This window comes from Dendrobium catenatum, unplaced genomic scaffold, assembly GCF_001605985.2.
Source record: "Dendrobium catenatum unplaced genomic scaffold, ASM160598v2 fragScaff_scaffold_1199, whole genome shotgun sequence".
NCBI lineage: Eukaryota > Viridiplantae > Streptophyta > Magnoliopsida > Asparagales > Orchidaceae > Dendrobium > Dendrobium catenatum.
Genome location: NW_021319661.1, coordinates 189,788 through 211,433, shown reverse-complemented (window position 1 = coordinate 211,433; position 21,646 = coordinate 189,788). Strand labels below are relative to the sequence as shown.

Here is a 21,646-nt window from a genome sequence, read left to right as displayed (position 1 = left end):
CGAGCTCGACTCGTCTATGGGCTCGTAAGCCGAGTTTATCGAGCTCGCGAGTCGAGCTCGAGCTCAACTCGAGCTCATTTAGTAAACGAGCTCGAGTTCGAGCTTGAGCCGGCTCGGCTCGTGAGCTGGCTCCAATAATTATTAATATTTTTTAAATAATTTTATTTTATTTATTAAATTTAAATATTAAAAAAAATAAATAAGACCCACTTAAGTTTTATTTAAATGTTAAACATTACATCTTTTTTTTCTAAATCACTCTTAAGTTTTAAAAATCCTGCTTAAGTTCTAAAAATCCCATCTAAGTTTTAAAATTCCCTCCTATGGCTCACTACCGACTCAAGCTCATTTATAGTGGGATGAGCTCGAGTTTGAGCTCGCCTGTCGAGCTCAACTCTGTTGACCTCTACGAGATAAATCCAAAAGAAATCGAATAAAAAAATTTCTTTGTCATACTTGCTTGCGTCCTACTCAAATCCTACGCCAAATATCGTGTGCGACAATCGCCCATACCTTGTATTCAGCGCCATTTCAGAGTCATCCCACACGTGCCTCGAAGAGCTGCTCTTCATATCATTAAAGCACAAGTGAAATGGATCCTTCGGGTCTCCTCCGCAGATCCCATGCAAAACCTCTCCAACCTCTGCTTCTCTCGCACACAAGACGATCAAAACCTCCTCCAAACCGCCTCCCATTCACCTGCTCTAAGATCTCCCACCGACGACTAAGACCCTGAGACCTTGTCGACGCCTCTATTCCTCTATTGAAATCCAGATCGGTAGCCTCTCATCCGACCGAGTCTCCTGCCACAATACTCTGCCTTAGCCGCTTGCTTGCTTCAAAGCCTCCTCCATTCGCCTCTTCAAACCCTTAGTCGAACCCTAGCTTTAACCGACCTTCTCCCCATCCTCTACCTCCGACCTCTATACTACAAGCAGGCCGATCACCTCTCGACCTAACGCCCACAATCTTTACAGTCCGACTTCGGCCCTCACCCGACCACAGGACGCCTTCAAGCTCCATTAGAGCCGCTCGATCCTGAAGCTGCACCTCACGACCCCACACCTTGCTCAACCTCAACCTATAAATACAGTCTCTATCCTAGCCGCAAAACCTCCCAAGCCTTTTCTCCCTGTCTTTGGTCTGCCTCTTCCCCTGTACCGAACTTTTGCCCATGGATTCAACCAACCAGAGCTTCCTATTTACAAATTTAAATCCTACCTCCAACCAGTGCCTGCATGCCCGACCCCTTTTTAGTTTTTTTTTTAGTTTGTTTTATTATTAATTAATATTATGTAATTAAAATCATTATTATAGATTTTATATATATGTAAAGAGAGAGAGACAAAAAGAGAAGAAAAAAAAAAGATAAAAAAGGAAAGAAAAATGAGAGATTTAAAAAAAAAAGAGAAAAATGCAAAAAAAGAAAAAGAAACGAAAAGAAAAAAAAGAAAAAAAAAAGGTGAAAAAGAAATTTTGTGCATCGTTATCGTGGCTTCTCCACGAAGGTATAACTCCCTAAACTTAAAACCCCGCATTCAACGTTCGTGTCGAGCCAAATACATGCTTTTCTCTAGCATGATGGGAAGGGAACCCGGTGCGACACCTACGGCGAGGCGGATAGGCTCTATACAAGCTTTTGTAGCGTGATGAGAACAATCTTAAGTACCCGTATGCGGCTCTATACCTGCGGGAAAAACAAACTGCTTTTCTTTAAAAATAGGTATCGAAGACCCATACATGCCTTTCTCTGGCGTGGTGGGATTGAAGATTTCACAGCCGCGGTGTTTAAGGACACCTACTGTACACGCTTTTCTCTAGCGTTGCAGGAGGCTCAGTTTCCTGCAGTTTCCCTTAAACGGGGGAGATGCAGGAAGGCTGCTGAAATTTCGTGTGAACATGAGACTGTACTTGGACTTGATTGAACACAAAGGACAACAGGACTTGTGAAGTCGAACTCAAATAAACTAAGCAAAAAACTTGAACATAAATATAATTTGAACCTAAGTGAATGACAAACTCGAACTGAATTCAAATAATTTAAAGCTTGATGTGGATCAGATAACAATGACTTGCAAATTCAAACTTGATTCGAACAATATGAGACTTAATTTAGAACTCCAATAAACAATATAGTGGGCTCAATATTGACAGTGAACTATACCTGAATTTGGACCCAAGTTCGAACAAAGACTTGAGCAAATGACAGGGGGACCCAAATGAGCATGAGCCTAACTTAAACTTGAACATAACAAGGATGAGTGAACAATAAATAGCTCTATTTGGAATGATAACCAAAATTCCAATGAAATGTTAAAAATTTATCATCCCAATTTGAATGTAATTGCTAATTAAGAAAAATTTGAGTCATTTAAATCTTATGCAAGCAAGCAAGTGGAAAACAAGCTCTCAATGCATGAAGGTGATGTACGATGAAAACAAAATGGCTCAGGCCGAGTCAATCTATGAATGAGAGCAAGTGACATCTATATCAATCGTACAATTAACTACAACCAGAAGGATTCGAAATGTAACTTGATGGCAACAATTATTAACGATGCGAACTTTCAATGAAAATAACTTGATTAATTCGTTCACTTTCAATGAACATGACAACTCGCTAGCGGCCGTATAGAAGATATGCAATATACTTGATGCTAGAAGATTCATAACGTATAGAGCGCTTCATTCACAAATAAAAGTAGAGTTCTTCATATACATAATGGCTGACCTATAAGATTAGGAGTTGATGACAGAAATCTTACAGTGTATGTGATGCTCTCATCCTTAAGCAATAATGGGGAGATATGCAAATGAATAAAGCAACCTACCAATAAATATGTATAAAGAGGTTGGTGGCAAATACGAACTCCTATGAATTACCATAGGAGACCTATCACATACACAAAGTGTCATACACGAAAAGATACATAAGTCCATCATCAAATGTAAACCCCTACGAGCTACTGTAGGAGATCTATTATACATCCAATATATTTTCCACAAGAAAAATAAAAAGTGACTACATCAAATGTGAATGCCTGTGAGTAGCACTAGAAGATCCTCATGCAGCACAACTTACCCATACGTAAGGCAGAAAGCTTACGATGAATACAACGGACCTATCCACAAGCAATAATGGTGAACGTATCACCAACATGGTGGATCCTCTACAGACATGAGGTAGAAGATTGTGGCAAGAATAAATGCCCATTAATAACAATATAATGATATAACCACGTGTGATGATCAGTAATATGAAGTAGATATTGCAACTCCCTACGATCAACTACCATTCAAATGGTCAGCAAATATGTTAATCCATTGCAAGCAAGGGAGAACGACATGCAGCAAATACAAATACCTACAAACTGTCGTAAGGGACTTATCATGCCCATTGGAGCTAATGATCAATATTTGACAAATGTGTTACCAAAGATTAGTGCAGAGTATGGTGACCTTAACTCACAGTTACAGATGGAAAATATATCTGCTATTCCAATCATCTCAAAGATTGCATTATTGCAACAATTATTTTAGGAATGGGTGCCTCCCACAACTATCTTAGATGGTTCGAAGTATCTTCGATTGCCGCGATTGTTAGTTCAAGACAGTGGCCATCAACTTCGAAGTACAAGGTATCAGTAAGGACACAACCATCCAAAGTTGAAATGAGTAATTCTTTATTTAAGCCAACAACAAAAAATGATGGCGATGGCATAACTTGGGAATTGCCCGTCAAGCTCTATACAAGTCTTGGGAAGAGAGAGCCAGATTAAATCTTCATTTTCAAAGATGGAGTGAGTCTCAATCCAACCAAGCTCTGAACATTGAGTTGGATAAAATTATTGAGGTTTGCAAGCTTCTTGATGAACAGTGGTCATGCATCTAATGTACCACCTACGCAACTATCAAAGCTCTATGACCGACATAAGTTTCTACAGGCTATCACAAGAGATCTGTCAATATTTCAAAATACCCTCGCACATGCATCATAATTTGTATACACATAGGTACACAAAAGGGGTAAATATAATCAATACCCGCATGGGCCCCAGCAAGCATGTTGTAGGAACACAAGTGACATATAGGGATGCTGTGCGGGTCAATAAATTTGAATATGATCCTTCTAAGCAGGTAAATAGGAGTTGAAAAGGTTCGGCAGAAAATTATAAAATATCCCCAAATACCTGCATAGGCCCCGGCGAGTATGTTGTAAGAACATATGTGACGTCTAGGAATGTTGTGCGGGTCTTGAATCGGATCCTCCTAAACAAGTAAATAGGAGTTGATAATGTTCGACTAATAATTATAAAATGCCCCCAAACACTAGCATGGGCCCCGACAAGTATGTTATTGGCATACACGTGATGTCTAGGAATACTGCGCAGGTCCATAAATGAACATAGTTCGAGCCCGATCCTTCTATACGGATAGATAGGAGTTGACATGGCTCAATGTATCAAACAAATATAGGTTCAGGGTGTCGAACGGAAGATCTGTTTTATACGTTCATACAAAGCCTTCAAGGCCTCCAACAAAGAAAATTTATTAACAAAACCATAAAGCCTTGGGACCCGATCCTCTGTCAAGCAGTAGACAGAATCGACAAGGTCCAATCAATGAAATTTCAAAATGCTTATTAACACCCCGATGATGGCCATGTTGAATGTAGATATCAACTGGAGGGATTAATTCTAAATATTTTAAAAATGTCGTGCAAAATATACAAAATTCTAAAAAATCTTTCAAATCCAAATATTTAAATTTGAAATCAATCATTCAACCACTCAAAGTAAAATCTATCCACCCTTCGCTACAGTTTGTTATGATGGACAAATTAAAATTTACTTCACCTCATATAAAGCTAATGCCTAATCGAAAATATCACTAGGATCCATTCTCAAATAATCTTCTACCAACAAGAACGTGGTACGTGTCCTTTGACCGCCGATTTTGCCTCCAAATTGCACCGCAGGATAAACAGTTGTAATTCAGGGCCCTTTGAATCGAGTGGTTTTGCCGCCAAATGGTACCACGAGTAACAATTATGGTCAAAGCCAATGCGTTCCTTAGTGACATCAAATCCTTAAGATATGAATAAATAAGATATAATCAATAGGGCACAAAGCTCGTTGTTAGCCAAGGTGAATTCAAATTTGTCCCCTTTGACAAACATCCACCCCAGGTTTACAAGCTCCCCTTGGACGAAGTAACCCATGGCTACCGACAAGGATCCTTCTATTAGGTGGGGTCGACTACCTTATATGACTAAGTGGAAGATGGTAAAATTTCTATTTTAAATATCAAATTTTCAATTCTCAAACTCTCCAAATTCTTAAACCAATGTTGCTACTATATGCCAGATAACATGTATTTTTATGTATTTGATTGACGACTAGCCTTAATCGGAAGTTCTCTCTCGTTATCGGTAGGGGTAATTAACTATAGGGGCTTGCGCCTATAAGAACTAGAACTCATATCATAAAGTCCTCGCAAAATGAGGACGAAATTTCTGGTTAGCGTCTTATCTACAAACTCATCTGCCTTCCAAAATTTACCCCATAACTTAATCAGTTAAACCCCCCGAAGAAAAAGAATAGCGGGCGGAGGCCGGGACTGAATTTTCGGAGCCCACAGACTCGAGCTCGCTTTCCTACTAACGAGCTAAGCAGGATAAGGCCTAATCTCGACTCAATTCAACTCAACTTGTTTACACCCCTAGGCTAGATCGTCGCATTGAGTAGATGATAGATCATTGGGCTATCGAAAAAAGTTCCCGCTTGGAGGAAGTTCGATGGGATAGGATGACAATGAATTAGGGGAGTTCTAAGATGGGTTGTTTCTAGAGTTGTCTTTATTGTTTTGAGGAGAAAGTTGTAGTTCTCTCTCAATGTTACATTGTATTATTTGACTTTGGTTTCTTTAAAGTATGATTTTGTTGTACCTATTAGTGTTATCTTGTAGTATTCTTAATTTAAATTGTAGTTGTGTTGGTCACCCTCATTTTGTTGTGGCAAATTGGGTGAAAGTGAAGTTCTAAGATAGTTCTTTAAATATTTGGTTTTCTTTTCGCCGGGGGGCTACTTGTAAGAAAAATAAAAAACAAAATTAAAAAAGATCACATAGTGTATCCTCACATTCACATCAACGTAAGCATAGATTTTCCTTAAATATATTTGACTTGTGTATCACTTGTACAACATATTTTGCAAATTTTATCTATTTTTGATCACTTATTTAACTTATGTTTAAAAGATCTTTTATGATTTTTTTCTTACATCTAAATACTTAATGTAAAGGGGAGGGTTTATTATCCAAACTCCATTTTAAAAAGAATTATTCATGCATATTTGTCATCATCAAAATAAGGGAAATTATTGACCCATAAGCCTAAAAGTTTTAAATTAGATATTGATGATCACAAATATCACTACGAAAATAGATCTAACAAATTCAACCTAGTTTAGGCAAAAGATATGTACATCATCAGGACAACTAAAACAGAAGAAGACAAAAGCACAATTGAATAAAAAAAATAAATTTGAGTCTTCTATGTGTAAAAACAAATCAAAATAACAACTTTAAAGACACGTGAGACAAGCAAACTAATAAGGTCAATACAATTTTAAATAACTAAATTATTGTCACCTAGTAACATCCTTAAACAACCTTTTTTATTAGTCTAATTATTTTTTAAATAGTAAATAAATCTCCACCTATAATAAACTAAATTGAATTTATGATTTGCAAACTTAAAAATACGCTGTAAATGTTTGTGGGTCTCATGTAAGTCCTTTATAGGCCTTCACAAAGTTTAGCAAAACTCTATAAAATATAGTAGTCTGAGACTTCGAAAAATTGCTTATTACATTTCTTCACAAAAGTATGTGAGACTACACTTATGTCAGTTTCATAAACATTTCCATAACAAATTCTAACTATTTTCAATAAAATTAATGCCAAATCTCGTGTAATTTTTTAATGTTATCTGTTGATAATTACATGAAAATATATATTCTAAGTATTTTAATTGATTTTATGTAATCCTAAGTGCAAAATATAAGTAGTAACACTTAACCTTAGGTGAATGAGCAAAACTCACTCACTCTAACCCTAGCCTCCTTGTGTAGACCAACCATCAAGTCCTCTTTGCAACATTTTCAAAAGAGTTTTCTCCTCTCAGAGGATCAATATGAAGAGATTAAAAAATTTGCTTGCCATAAGATCGTTCTTTAAAGTTTGATGTGTCATTAGTATGATTTTTTTACGCTATTGGAAATTCACATGTAAAAACTTGTTTCCTTTTACAAGTTATTGATTTTTATTTGATTTCTCTTGTTTATTTAGGAGTGGTTTGAGAACACTAGTGGGATGTTCCAGTGAAACGTGAGGTTATTGTAGGCTTTGAAAACTTGTTCCCCGACCTCCCCTGCTTTCAGGAGAGTTTGAACGAATTAAGTTCCGAGGTAAATTTTCAAAAGGCATATTGGGTTTGAAATAAGACACCAAATAGATATTTCACCCTCATTTTATGAGGACTTTATGATCTAAGTTATGATTTCCTATAGGCACAAACCCTTATAATTAATTATCCCTCCTGGTATCGAGAGAGAACTTTCGATTAAGGCTAGTCGTCAAAATAGATACATAGAGAATACATATTATGTAAATAGTAGCAGCATGGATTTACTGATTTAGTTGTTGAAATTTAAATATTTAAAATAAAAAATTCACCACCTTGCAGTTAAAGCGGGTGGTGGGGGAATGATGATGAGCCCGATCAAGATCTCATGATTCCGTCGTCCCGGACCATCATGGTCCCTGATCTACTTAGTCAGAGGACGTAGTTGACTCAATCTGATAGAAGGATCCTTGTCGGCAGACATGAGTTGCTTCGTCCTAAGCGTACCTTGTAATATCCTATATTTTGACTTTGCCAAATTTTTTCTGGAGTCGTAATAACGACAAATCGCAAATCTGTCTTCGCCATAGTATTTTGATCGAAGTATTTATACAATTTTTTTTGAAATTTTTTTGGACACCGGTGAAAATCCTTAAGGAATTTGTACATGCGGTACAAGGAGGATTTCAGGATCGTTAGATGTCCATTTTGCAAACTGATTTCACCGATATTTTTTAAATATTATGATTTATTTTACGAATATTTTTCTGTAATTTTTGAGTCCTAAAATGATTTATTGGAATTTTATATTAAAGAAACTGATTTAATAATATTATTATGTTAAATAATTATATTATATTTTATTCAAAAATATTTAAAGGCACTTAAAAGTTTTTAAAAAGCATTTCATGTTCATTCTCGGCAACAGAGATGTTTTAGAGAGAGGAATGTGAGGAAATAGAAAGAATCCTAGATTTGAAGGCTGCGGTGCAATTTTCGTCAGTTGGGCCAGTTGAGATATTTTCTCGTCTCGCTGTAAGGAATCCATATCCTATTTTTTATTTCAAAGATTTTGTATTTTTTGTATTTTTTCGCTCAAATTTATATTTTTATTATCGAAAAATGTGAATAACTTTGTATTAACAAAACTTTCACCGCGTAATTTTTTGTATGTTATAGAGATCATGATTATGAATATTTTGGATATTTATTTGAGATTTTCCCCCTGATAATTTTGGAAATACAACGATTTTTGCCTACCCCAAATTTTATTTTGATCCTAAAAATAGTAGTGCAGTACAATAAAAGTCTTAAAACATTATTTTACATAATCCCTAGTAATTTGATAATTTTCTGAAAATGTGCATTTTTTGCCTAATAGAATTCTTTGTTATATACCGTTATTGCATTTTGGCATCTTCTTAATTAAGCTTAATTATGTATTATTTGTTGTAATGCATTGAAAATGAATGTTGATATGTGCTTGAGTAATAGCTGATCGATATTATTATTATAGTATTGTGATAATAATATGCGTGTGTAAAATAAATAAAGACTAGTTGACCTGTTGGTTAGAGACTGATTGACTTGAATAGGATGGTGGGCCGACATGCTTTCTTTTAAATATTGTAATTTGGTGTTATCCTATGCTATTCACGTAATACACTAATTGGGAGTTATAAATAGATTATTATTGTGCCGACGGGTAAAGGGTGACGACTCTATTTACTGAGCCAACGGTTTATTAACACTGATACTAATACTGAAAAACACCGTAATAGCCAGAACTTCTTACTTGTTTATAGTGACTACTGAAATGCATGTTCTTGAGGCATTTTTCTTATTATTGTACGGATTTATTATTACTGCGCGGATTTACTATTATTGCATTATTCTACTGCTCATGTCATTGGATTGTTTTTGTTACTGATATATATATTGATATTATTTGATACTACCGATTCACTTTACTGATATTAAGTATGTGACATACTGAATATGTAAAATACTGATTTGATACTGATATTGGATAATTGGGTAGCTGTGTACATTCTTATATGAGTTTACAACATTGATTTGATTTTAAAGACTGATGTTTTAATTTGATACTTTATCCAATTTGTTTACTGATTGGTATTACGGATACGATGATTGTTTTATAGATTTGACACTCGTACTGATTTACTGTTTTATTGACTTTCGTACTGCAGCATTTTACTAATTATATATTCTATTACTACTGCATATGAATTTTACTATTTCTACATTGATTCAATGATCATATGAATTTAACTACTATGATTTAAATGTTGACAAGCATATTACTCATTTATCGTGCTTTGAATTCAGTTGTAAGTTTTGGCAACCTGTTAGGCTTTTTAAGCTCATTATGTATGGTTAAAAAAATTTAAGATTAGGGCAGGGGAGCAGGAGTGTGAGGCTGATCAGGATTCTTAAGATTTTGTTTCTTTTTGTACATTGATGTTTTAAATTATAGAATCTGTTTTGTTATTTATTATTAATAGATGATATTTGATAGCTCTAGTTGTTGTTTATTTAAATGATGAAAGAATAATTATTTCAAATTAAATTATGGGGCATCACAGACCTGACATGAATATTTATTTAAGGGGACAAAACTGAATCTACCTTAGCTAATAGAGGGCTTTGTTCCCTATCGATTCATGTCTCATGGGTTTGACACTATTGGGGAACATACGGGCTATGACCATAACCGTAATACGGTTGAGTCATTCAACCAAGCCACTAGTCATAAGGTCGCAATCGTAATCATTTACCACGTGAAGTCATCTGACCAAACCACGAGTTATTTGTGAAGCTTTTCGGCCAAACTACTGATCAGAGGACCAATGCCACATCCTTACTGGAAAGATTGATTTATAATGAATCTTAGTGATATTCTCAACCAGAAATTAACTCTTTGTGAGATGAAATAATTTTCAAATTGCCCACCTCGACAAACTGTTCTGCAGGGTGGATAAGCTTTACTTTAAGCATTTTGATAGTTAATTTCAATTTTAAATATTTCAGGTTATGATATTTTTGGATTTTGTGAGAATTTGGATAGCATTTTAAGTGTATGTGAACCCCTCAGGTTGAGATTTCCTGTCAACATGGTTATCATCAGTATATTTATGATAAATTTCATTTATTGATTGAGCCTTGTCGACTCTATTTACTTGCTAACAGAGGATTATATTCTTCGTAGGCTTTATGTATTTATTGGTGAATTTTCTTGGTTATAGACTTTGAAGGCCTAATATGAACGTATAAAATTAGATATCCCGGTCAATGTCGCGATCGCATATTTGTTCATTGGTTTAAGTCATGTCTACTCTCGTTCTATCAAGGAGAATGATTGGACTTGAACTTAAGTTCATTTCTTGACCCGTGCAGCATTCTCATATGCCACATGTGTAAATACAACACGCTCGTCGGGGCCCCTGCAGGTTTTTAGAGGCATTTTTGGTAATTATATGTTAAATATTGTCGACTCTGTCTAATAGTTGACAGAGGATTGGGTTCGTTGCCATCTTTGTACCTTTACTAATGGATTTTCTTGTGATAAACCTTGAAGGCCTAATATGATGTATAAAATAAATGTCTTGGTCGGCGCCATGATCGTATATTTGTTTAATAGTTCGACTTGTATCAACTCCTATCTACCCATATAAAAGGATCAGGTTCCAACTTAAGTTCATTTCTTAATCAATGTAGCATCCTCTGACGTCACATGCATAAATATAACACACTCGTCATGGCCCATGCGGGCGCATATTCTTATGTGTATACGGGTTAACGTACTTGCGTATGTACTTTCATATTTGTATGTATATATGTTGTAGTGCACATGTGAGGGCATTTTAAAATATTTGGCATTAATTAATTGTGCGAATGATCAGCTTCTAGATGTGCACAATGCTCTATGTAGAAACTCATAAATGCCTTTTGTCCGCTTGTAGATAATTCACAATGATCGTATTTTAGTTATTAAAGATTTAACAGGCTTTATGCATGGTCAATAATCCATTAAGTATCTTGGTGTCTCTCTTTTTAAAGGTAGAAAGAAAATATTTGTCTGTAATGACTTATTACATCTGTTCAGAATAAACTTTTATCTTGAGATTTTAATTTTCTTAGCTTTGGTAGTAGAGTTACTCTTGTCAAAAGTGTTCTTTGCTCTTTACTGGTTTATACATTTCAAATTATTCTTCCAACTCAAGCGGTTTGCAATAGAGTGCATAAACTTATCAATACATTTTTTTTGGAAAGGTACTTATACTAACTGCAAAATTACCTGGGCCGCTTGGGATAAATGTTGTGGTGTTTTGACTGAAGGGGGTTTAGGTTGTAAAAGTATGAATGATTTGGCTAAGGCATTTTCTTATAAATTATGGTATAATTTTCGTGCTAAAGTGAGTCATTGGGCTAATTTTATATTTGATAAGTACTATGTTGGTAAGCACCCTACTAATTGTCATTTCAAGGTGATTCTAAAGTGTGGCTGAGGCTTTTCAAAGTTAAATTGGCTGTTGAGCCCTTCATTTCTTAAAGTCTTGGTGAAGGTATGTTTTCTTTTGGCAAGATCGTTAGTTGGGTAATCAATCTATTGCCTCCATTATGAATTCTTCCTCCATTGTGGTTATTAAGGTAAATTCTTTCTTTACTGATAATTGTTGAGACAATGAGAAACTTTCTAATGTTATTCCTGATTTCATTATTCATCAAATTCTGAATCTGTCTATCAATATTATTTCTAATGATATTATTTTATGTGATTTGTCTAAAGATGATGGTTTTCACTTAAAGAATGTTTGGCATGCTTTTAGATCTAGGAGGAATATTGATAATATTTTCTCTATGATTTGGCATAAAAGTATACCTTCTATTGTGGCTGTTTTTGTCTGGAGAATCTTGCATAAATTCATTCCTACAGATGATAATCTCATCAAAAGAGGTGTTATTTTACCTTCCAAGTGCCAATGTTGTTACCATATGGAGAATATGCATCATGTTTTTATTTCTGGCCCTGTTGCTACTAAAACTTGGGTTTATTTTGATGACATGTTTCAATTGAACTATTTTAATGCTCATTTGTCCATTAATTCTATGCTTAATGCTTGATTCATTAAGTCTAAAGGGCACGTCAGAAATGTTATTCCCTCTCTCATATTATGGTATTTATGGTTGGAGATGAATAATTCTCTTTTTATTGGTGTTTGTATGAATCATCATAAGGTTATCCAGAATGTGAAGGATAAGGTTTTATCTTCTCTGTTAAACTGCTCTCTTTTAAGAATTTTAAAAATTACTCTTTTGCTGGTTCTGCTTTAGGTCTTAGTTTGGAGGGTGATCCTATTTTTAAAGAGTCTAGAATTATTTATTAGACCAAACCGCCCATAATTTTTTATAAGGTGAATGTGGATGGTGCTATCATTGATCATCCATAGGTTATGATGGGGCTGTCAGAGACAGTAATGGTAGTCTTATTATGGCCTTTGCTGGTCATTTATAAAATGGTGATGTTTTCTATGCTACCACCTTGGCTATTCTTTATGGTCTAAGGTTGTGTATTTCTCGTAATTTAACTAATATTTTTATTGAGGTTAATTCTTATTATAATTTCCAATTCTTATATTCTGGTGATGATACGTGGTGCAATCCCAATCTGTTTTATTGGGTGAGGGAGATTAAGAATCTGTTGATTTTTTTGAATTATTCGTTCTATCATATTTGCAAAGATGATAATGCTTGTGCTACCTGGCTTGGTAATTGGGGGTGTGGTTTAGAGTGTTTCTCTGATTTTATTGGGTTCACCATTCCGGTGGCTTTGAAAGGTATTCTTAGACATGATGTTATTGGTTTACCACTTTACCCTATGTTAGAATTTAAGGTGTTTGGTTGGTTGGATTCCTCTTTTTCATTTTCTTTGGGAGCTTTTTCCTTGGCTACTTTTTACATGCCCAGTGCGGGGTTTTGGTGCTTTCTACTGTTATGCTTCTAACTGGTTGGTTATACTTTTCTCGGTTTGGCCTGTCTCTTTCAAGTTTTCTGTTGGATATTGATGGGGGGTCCTTTTTGAACTTATGTTTTTCTGGGAGCTATATTACCTTTTTCTGGATGTCCAGCTGGAATGTTGATATGGTTGTTCCGGGGTTGGTTGGGTCTCTGCACTATTACCTTTCTTCCAGTCGGTTTGTGGTGCTTACTTTCTATTGGGTTTTCTTCATGGCTACCTGGATTGGTTGTTTTATGTGTTGGCATTGCCCTTATGCCTGGTGGGGACTGACTTTTCTTTGGAGGTTTTTGTGGTTAATGTATGTTTCGTCCCTTATATTGTCTATGGTCATGACCTATTTCTTTTCTTATTTTGTTCTGGTGTTGTTGAACTGTTGTTGGTTTTTTCTGTGGCTTTGTTCACTTTAGCTGTGGTTTATGTGGATATGGACTTGAGCTGTGATTGCACCGGTTATTTTGTCGATAGTTGTCCTAATTGTTGCTCTCTCCTACCTTCAGGTGGCTGTATAATTTGGCGAGGGGTATATATGGGAGTTTTGTTGGGATTTGGGGCAATTTTGATTATTCTGGGTTGTGAGGTTGCTGGTATGCTTTTGTTTGTCTCGTGTGGTTTTTGGAACCTTGCTTGGTATCTGGATTACCTGTTTTTGGTGGATGGCTTGGGGCCCTGTTTCGGACTGGTTGTTGGTGTTATCTTGGGGCCTTTGTGCTGGTATTCTGTGAGCCTGGATTTCTGCAGTGCGGGGTTGTTTGGTAGGGAGTTTTTGATTGAGCTTGGTGGTAGAATTGAGTGGCATATGGACTACCTAAGTGATTATTATTGGTTTCATTTTATCCTGAGCTTTATCAGTCTATATCTTTTGTTTCATTTAATGTGGTGGAATGGCTTGGATCACTTATTCTTCCTCATGATTTGCTCTATTTATTTTTGTTCTGCTTTAAATTTAGTTAATTTTCTTTGTTACCTCTATACTTTTTTGTACTTTAGTTTTTTATTTTGCAACCTCTTTGATTCTCAGGTGGATTTGTTTATGCCTCTGGTCAAGACTTTTTGCAGAAATATTGTGCTTCAATTCCCTACATGTATCTTTCTTTTGTGGATGATTTTCTATAGCATCATTAGCATGTTACTAGGTTATCTTCTATTTTAGCTTAGTGGAGACTATTAACTCATAGGTTTTCTTTTGATTTCTTTTGTAGCTCGTTCGAGCATTAGAGAGCTGATGGTCTCCTTTAAGAACCTTGAAATCATTTTTATTATTTAACGCGTAGGCCCCCGTGGGTTTTATCCAACAAAAAAAAATTAATTCCTGAATTCAAACATCCCTAATTCAAATTTCCCCTCTCACCCTAGCCGCCCAACCCTCTCTCATCAAATTGCACCTAGTGGGGCCCACTAGTGTAGGCGGCAAGAGGTAAAGGAGGCAGCACATGTCTGCCTCCTATAGACCTGAGCCGGCCTTTGGGCCGGCTTGGCTGGTTCAGGATGAACCGGCCTAACAATACCGCCCTCCCAAAAAATCACTTTGTCCTCAAGGTGAAAACTAGGAAACTATTATTTCACCCTCTTGTATGGTTCCCATGTGGCATCATAATCAGGCAGATTCTTCCACTTAATTAGCACTTCCTTAGCTACATCTTCTTTCTGGCGAACCCATCAACTCTAAAGGTTCCAAAATCACCTCCAAATCCTCAGTAAGTGTTGTCGGTAACTCCGAGCTAGTTGTATAATCTCCAATGGCTCTTCTCAACTATGATACATGGAAAACTAGATGTATAGTCGCTGTTAGTAGTAGTTTTAGCCGATATGCTACTGCTCCAATCTTTTCCAAAACTACATAAGGTCCAAAGTACCTTCGAGTAAGCTTCTCACTTCTCCTATTGGCGATTGTCTTTTGTCTGTATGGCGGAGCTTCAAGAACACCCTCTCCTACTTTGAACTAGATGTTCTTCCTATGCCCATCAGTATGCTTTTTTCATAATATGTTATGTTCTCAGTAGATGTTTCTTCAACTCCTCTAACCCTCTATCTCTCTCCCCTAAGTACTCCTCCACTAAAGAAAACTAAAATACTGCAACTCCCAAAGCGCACTAAGTGAGGAGGATCCCTTCCGTACAACATCTTGAATGGGATCATCTGAGAAGCAGAATGAAAAGAGGTGTTTTACCAGTACTCATCCCATGATACCACTTAGCCCATAGATCGGGTGTCTCCAACACAAAGCATCTTAAGTAGGTCTCCAAGCTCCTGTTGACCAATTCTGTTTGGTCATCCGTCTGTGGGTGGTAAGCAGTGCTCCTCTTCAGAATTGTCCACTGTAATCTGCACAACTCCCTCCAAAAGTGGCTTAGGAACACCTTATCTCTATCTGATATTATCTCCTCTGGTACTCCATGCAATTTGACCGCCTCTCTTATGAAAGCTAAAGCCAATGTCACCGTTGTGTAAAGATATCAGAGAGGGATGAAATGAGCATACTTGCTCAATCTATCCACCACCACCAAAATTACCATGAAACCTTCTGAGCGGAGCAGCCCATCTATGAAGTACATGGATATCTTCTCCCATACTCTTCCCGGTAAAGCCAATAGCTGTAGAAGTCCCCCTGGCAATATAGCTATGTATTTGTTCCTTTGACAAATCTCATACCTAGCCACCATCTCCTCTACATCTCTATACATCCCCTTCCAATAAAGCTCTGAAGCTAACCTCCTGTAGGTCTTTTGAACCCCTAAATGGCCCCCAACCGCACTTCCATGAAACTCCTGGAGTAAGTTTGGGATGTGGATTGAGGTCCGGGGCATCACGAACCTCCCTTGATACAGCAGTTTGTCCCCCTCCACTGAGTACCTTGGGTGGCTACCACCTTCCCTCAGTAAATCTTTCTTGATATTTCCTAACTCCTTATCCCTAACGCTCTACTCCCTAATGGCCTCTCAATCTAACATCCAAGTAACAGACACTGCCACTGTTTGTAGCTCCCCCATACATCTAGACAAGGCATCTGCCGCCTTGTTTTCCCCTCCTGGTCTGTATTAGATTTCGAAATCATACCCTAACAATTTGGACAACCACCTCTGATGCTCTTCAGTCACCATCCGCTGCTCCAACAAGTATTTCAGGCTCCTCTGATCTATTCTGACAATGAAATGCCTAACTAACAAGTAGGGTCACCACTTCTAGATGGCTAAGACGATGGTCATCAGCTCCCTCTCATAGACTGATTTCAGCCTGGCTGTAACTGCCAACACTTGGCTGAAGTAGGCAATGGGTCGCCGATCCTATATGAGTACTACCCCTAATCTGTATCCCGAAGCATCTATCTCCATTATGAAGGCCTGAGTGAAGTCTAGTAAAGCTAAGATTGGTACAGTGGTCATAGCCTTCTTTAGTTTCTCAAATGCTGTTGTGGTTGCCTCTCCCCATAAGAATCCATCTTTCTATAGCTGCTCTATCAGTGGCCAAGCGATAGTACTGTACCCTTTTACAAATCTCCTGTAGTACCCCGTCAGCCCTAAGAATCCTCTCAACTCCTTCAGATTCTTAGGTAAGGGCCATCTCAATATAGCCTCCACCTTTAACTGATCGAATGCCACCCCTTCCTTGGACACGATATGAACCAAGTACTCTACACTGGTTTGGGCAAAGCAACACTTCTTCAGGTTGGCCCTTAGCAGATGTTCCTGTAGAACTCCCAAGATCAACTTTAAGTGTTTCAGATTCTCCTCCTCAATTTTATTGTACACCAAGATGTCATCAAAAAGCACCAGACAAAACTTCCAGAGGTACTGTCTGAACACCCCGTTCATCAATGGCTGGAAAGTAGCAGGGGCGTTGGTTACCCTACATGGCATAACCATAAACTCATAATACCCCTCATGTGTCCTAAAAGCTGTCTTTGAGATATCTTCCTCCCTCATTCGGATCTGATGATATCCAGACTTCATATCCAGTTTGAAGAATATCACTGCTCCATATAGTTCATCCAAGAGCTCGTCAATCACAGGAATGGAGAATTTATTCGGTACAGACTCCTTATTAAAAGCCCTGTAATCCATACAAAACCTCCAGTTCCCATCTTTCTTTTTGACCAGTAAGATTGGACTAGAGAAAGGACTCACACTTGGTCTGATGATCCCATCCTCCAACATCTCCCTAATCAGCTTCTAAATTTCATCCTTCTAAATTTGGGGGTAGCGGTAGGGTCGTACACTAATCGATGACACCCCCTCCTTTAGAAGGATGGCACACTCCTACTCTCAGAGTGGTGGTAACCCTTGAGGTGGCTGGAACACCTCACTGAACTGTTGTATGACTGGTTGCACTACAAGAGGAATGTCTCCCCCTTCTCTCACATTGCCCTCTCCAAGCGTTGCAATTCCATTAAATATCCATCTTCCACCTCTTGTATGGTTCTGATCATGAATTTGAGATATACACCCGCCCTAGACAACCCTGCATCGCCCTGGATCACCATTCTCCTTCCCCCACCACCAGTTCCATCCTTAGTGATCCCCAATTTACCTTGGTCTCCCCCAAGGTTTCTAGTCATTTCATCACCAAGATACATCCGTACTCCCCAATTCCAAGGGAAGAAAATCCTCCCTCACCTGTATCCCTTGAATGATCAACACCACTCCCCTACAAACTCCTTTACCCATTTCTACCTTTCTCGTGCCCATCATCACACTGTAGCCTCCTATATCCACTAGTTTCCCCCCAGTAGATCAGCAATCTGGATGGAGATAAAATTGTAGGTTTCCCCACTATCTATCAACATTACCACCTTCCTATCTAATATCTCCCCCTTCAACTTCATAGTGTGATTTTGGGTGAATCCAAAAACTGAGTTTAGGGAGACTTCTATCACATCTAGATGCAACTTCTCCTCTTCTTCCATCTCTAACCCGCTTCCACCTCCCTCAGCTTCCTCGTCATCACAGACGGTGAAAACCTAAAGAGTTCGGTCATACACCCAGGCATATACTTCTCATCACATCTAAAACACAACCCCTTCACCCTTTTTCTTGTATTTCCTTCTTCGTCAGCCTTTTGAAACTTCCCCCATTTCCCCCTCCTCCACTTCTCTCCCTTGGCACTTCATTCAGCCTCCCTGGTGCTACCCCCCGTGAGAGCCAAGAAGGTGGTGGTCATACTGTACGATCCCCCCGAGTTTCTCCCCCTTGCCCCTCTCTCCAACTGCTTCTGATCATCCACCAACTGGGCTAGCTCCATGACCTCCCCCAGGTATCTTGGCCTCGTCACTCTAACCGCTGCGCATATCTCCTGTTTAAGCCCTTTCATAAAGTCCCCCCCCAAGCACTGTCTCCGAGAGCCGATTTAATCTGCTAGCCAAGTACTCAAACTTGTCACAGTAATCTACCAGTCCCCTCCTGTGTTAAAGCAAAATTTTTTTCATAGAAGTCTCTTCCTTTACCGATTCAAAAACATTCCAGTAAGCACTCCTTAAACTCCCTTCAGCTCCTGATGGATTGCCTCATGTCCCGCCATTGGTACCAAGCTAGTGCCTTCCCCTCCAAGCATAGTTTTGCTGCTGTCAACTTCTCTTCCTCCGTCAATCCGTTGATGTAGAAATATCGTTCCACCTTGTAGATCCAACCATGGCCATCCTCGCCCTCAAAGATGGGCATCTTCAGCTTCCTCACCTTCGGGTCACCCCAATTGCCCCTGAATCCTCCATATCCTCCCATTTCACGAATAGGAGGTGCTCCCCATTTGTCACGATCTTCCCTCCGGCGATCATAAATATACCCTTCATCAACTTTCCCTCTTCTTTTTTTTCAAAATCAGCACCTCATTGGTAGAAATCTCCCCTTTTCCCCACAAAATCAGCATCCCTCCTTTCGTAACCCATAGTCATCTCATCCCTAGAAAGTGATTCTAGAGGTGACATGTCGTCCTCTCCCTCAAGGATCTCCACTTCTGGATTTTCCCTCCCCCTAAACGTGTTCAGATTCCCTCCTCTCCAATGGTCGCCGGTGGTCTCTATTGCTTCCAATGGCGGCAGATTGGTCTTCACCTCTAGTAATTTCTTGAACATCTCTTCCATCAAGATGAACTTTCCTTCCAACTGTTCGTTTTTGGAGGAAATCTGATTTTGAAAATCAGAGAATTTTTCTTCTAAATCTGATTTTAGTTGTCTAATTTCACCTTCCAAAACTTTGACCTTCTTCCCAAGATTTACGAGAAGATCTTGCGGATGAAATTTCTTTGCTGAAATTTCTGGATTTTAGGCGCCAATGGTCCCAAGAAAATACTCTGATATCAATTTGATAGGACATACTTGAGTTCGCAAGTAATCCAAGAGGAAATACTTGAGTTCGCAAGCAACCCTAGTAATAATTGATAAAAACAGTGGAAATAATGCGATAATCTTCATGAAATCAATCCAAAAGGATAGATTGTAATAATAAAATCAAAGCAAAAGAAAACCCAAAGCAAGATACAATTGATCCTCAATTCGAGAGGAGGATCGATCCCTCCCAATCTCTAGACGATGAATCTAGAGCCCAATACGCTAAAGAAAAACTTCAAGAGAACCACTCAAAGCATGCATAACCCTAACCTTAAACAAGCCATACTATTAATACATTAATTCCCTAATTCAAACATCCCTAATTCAAATTTTCCCTCTCACCCTAGCAGCCCAACCCTCTCTCATCAAAATGCTCCTAGTGGGGCCCACCAGTGTGGCGGCAAGAGGTAAAGGAGGCGGCATATACCTGAGCCGGTTCATCATCTTGCCTAACATTTTTCTCTTTGATACTACAAGTACATGTTTTATAATATTCTTGATATTACTAGCTACTTTTTCTCTCATAACATTAGTTTCCTCATGCACATACAAAATCTTAATATCTAGAATCTTACTTTAAAAAAAAATTGTTAGTATTCTTTAAATGCTCTAATCTAATCCTAGAACAACGTTTTACTTTATTTTTAATATTTTTCCTTTCATCTTAAAGTCCAAAACTAATAAACGATATTGGATACATAAATTTCTACTCCGAATAACTTTAAAATCTTTGCATTCTAAACAATCTACTTTTCTTACAAAATTAGGAAATAATAATTACAAAAAGTTATAAAAGTGAATGGATTGCTATGTAAGCAAAACAATGATTACAAAATAATTATAATAGTCCATGGATTTATAAGTAGGCAGTAGATATCCCATGGATCAATAACGTGGCAGCAAAAGAGGAAGAAAAGAGAAAAGTAAGTTTTGGTGAGTGCTCAGCTGGCAAACATTATGCAAGCGTTTCGCAATGGACATTGAAAGCCAATGTAGATGTGGAAGGAAATTGTTAAAATCAACACAAGAGTGGAGAATGGTTCCAAATAATATGTGAAATATTTATAGTATAATAATTGGCAGAAATATATGGAGTAGATCTAAAACGGAATATATGGAGTGTAATTTTAGTAGTAATAGACCTAGTAAGGGGTTTGTGACTTTGGGCGATCAACTCATTAATAAGAGTACACGTTTTAGATATCTTGGATCTATTGTTCAGAGTGATGGTGAAATTGATGGGGATATTATCAACATAATTCAAGTTGGATGGTTGAAGTGGAGGAATGCATCGGGCTTATTGTGTGATAGAAAAGTACCCCTCAAACTTAAGGGAAAATTCTATAAGATGGTAGTGAGGCCTGCAATGCTTTATGGTGTTGAATGTTGGCCATTAAAAGAGAAGCATAATACTAAGAAGTTAAGTGTGGCAGAGATGAGGATGTTCAGGTGGATGAGTGGCTTTATCCTTAGAGATAGGATAAGAAATGAGCATATACGTGAAAAGGTTGGAGTAGCTCCAGTAGAAGATAAGATTAGAGAGAGTCGCCTTAGATGGTTTGGTCACATAAAACGGCGGCCTTCCAATGACCCGGTTAGGAGAGTAGAGGTATTATATTTGACTTATGTTAAGAAAGGTAGAGGCAGACCTAAAAAGACTTGGTTAGAAAATATTAGGAATGACCTTTCTTTATTAGATTTAAACGAGAGTTTGACCTTTAATAGGATACAATGGAGAAAAAGAATTCATGTAGCCGATCCCACGTAGTGGGATAAAGGCTTGATGTTGTTGTTGTTGTAATATTGGCCAAAATTCATTAAGTCAAGTTTCTGGGTTGAAGGGTGTCTTTTTTTTTTTTTTGGCGTTCATCCACAAATGCATTGG

General features: G+C 37.7%; 1 protein-coding gene across 2 annotated transcripts in view; it reads left to right on the top strand.

Annotated features, from left to right (window-relative positions):
- Positions 1-21,646, top strand: part of LOC110095393 — a 59,472-nt gene that overhangs the window by 18,979 nt on the left and 18,847 nt on the right. The gene's annotated exons all lie outside the window — the stretch shown is intronic.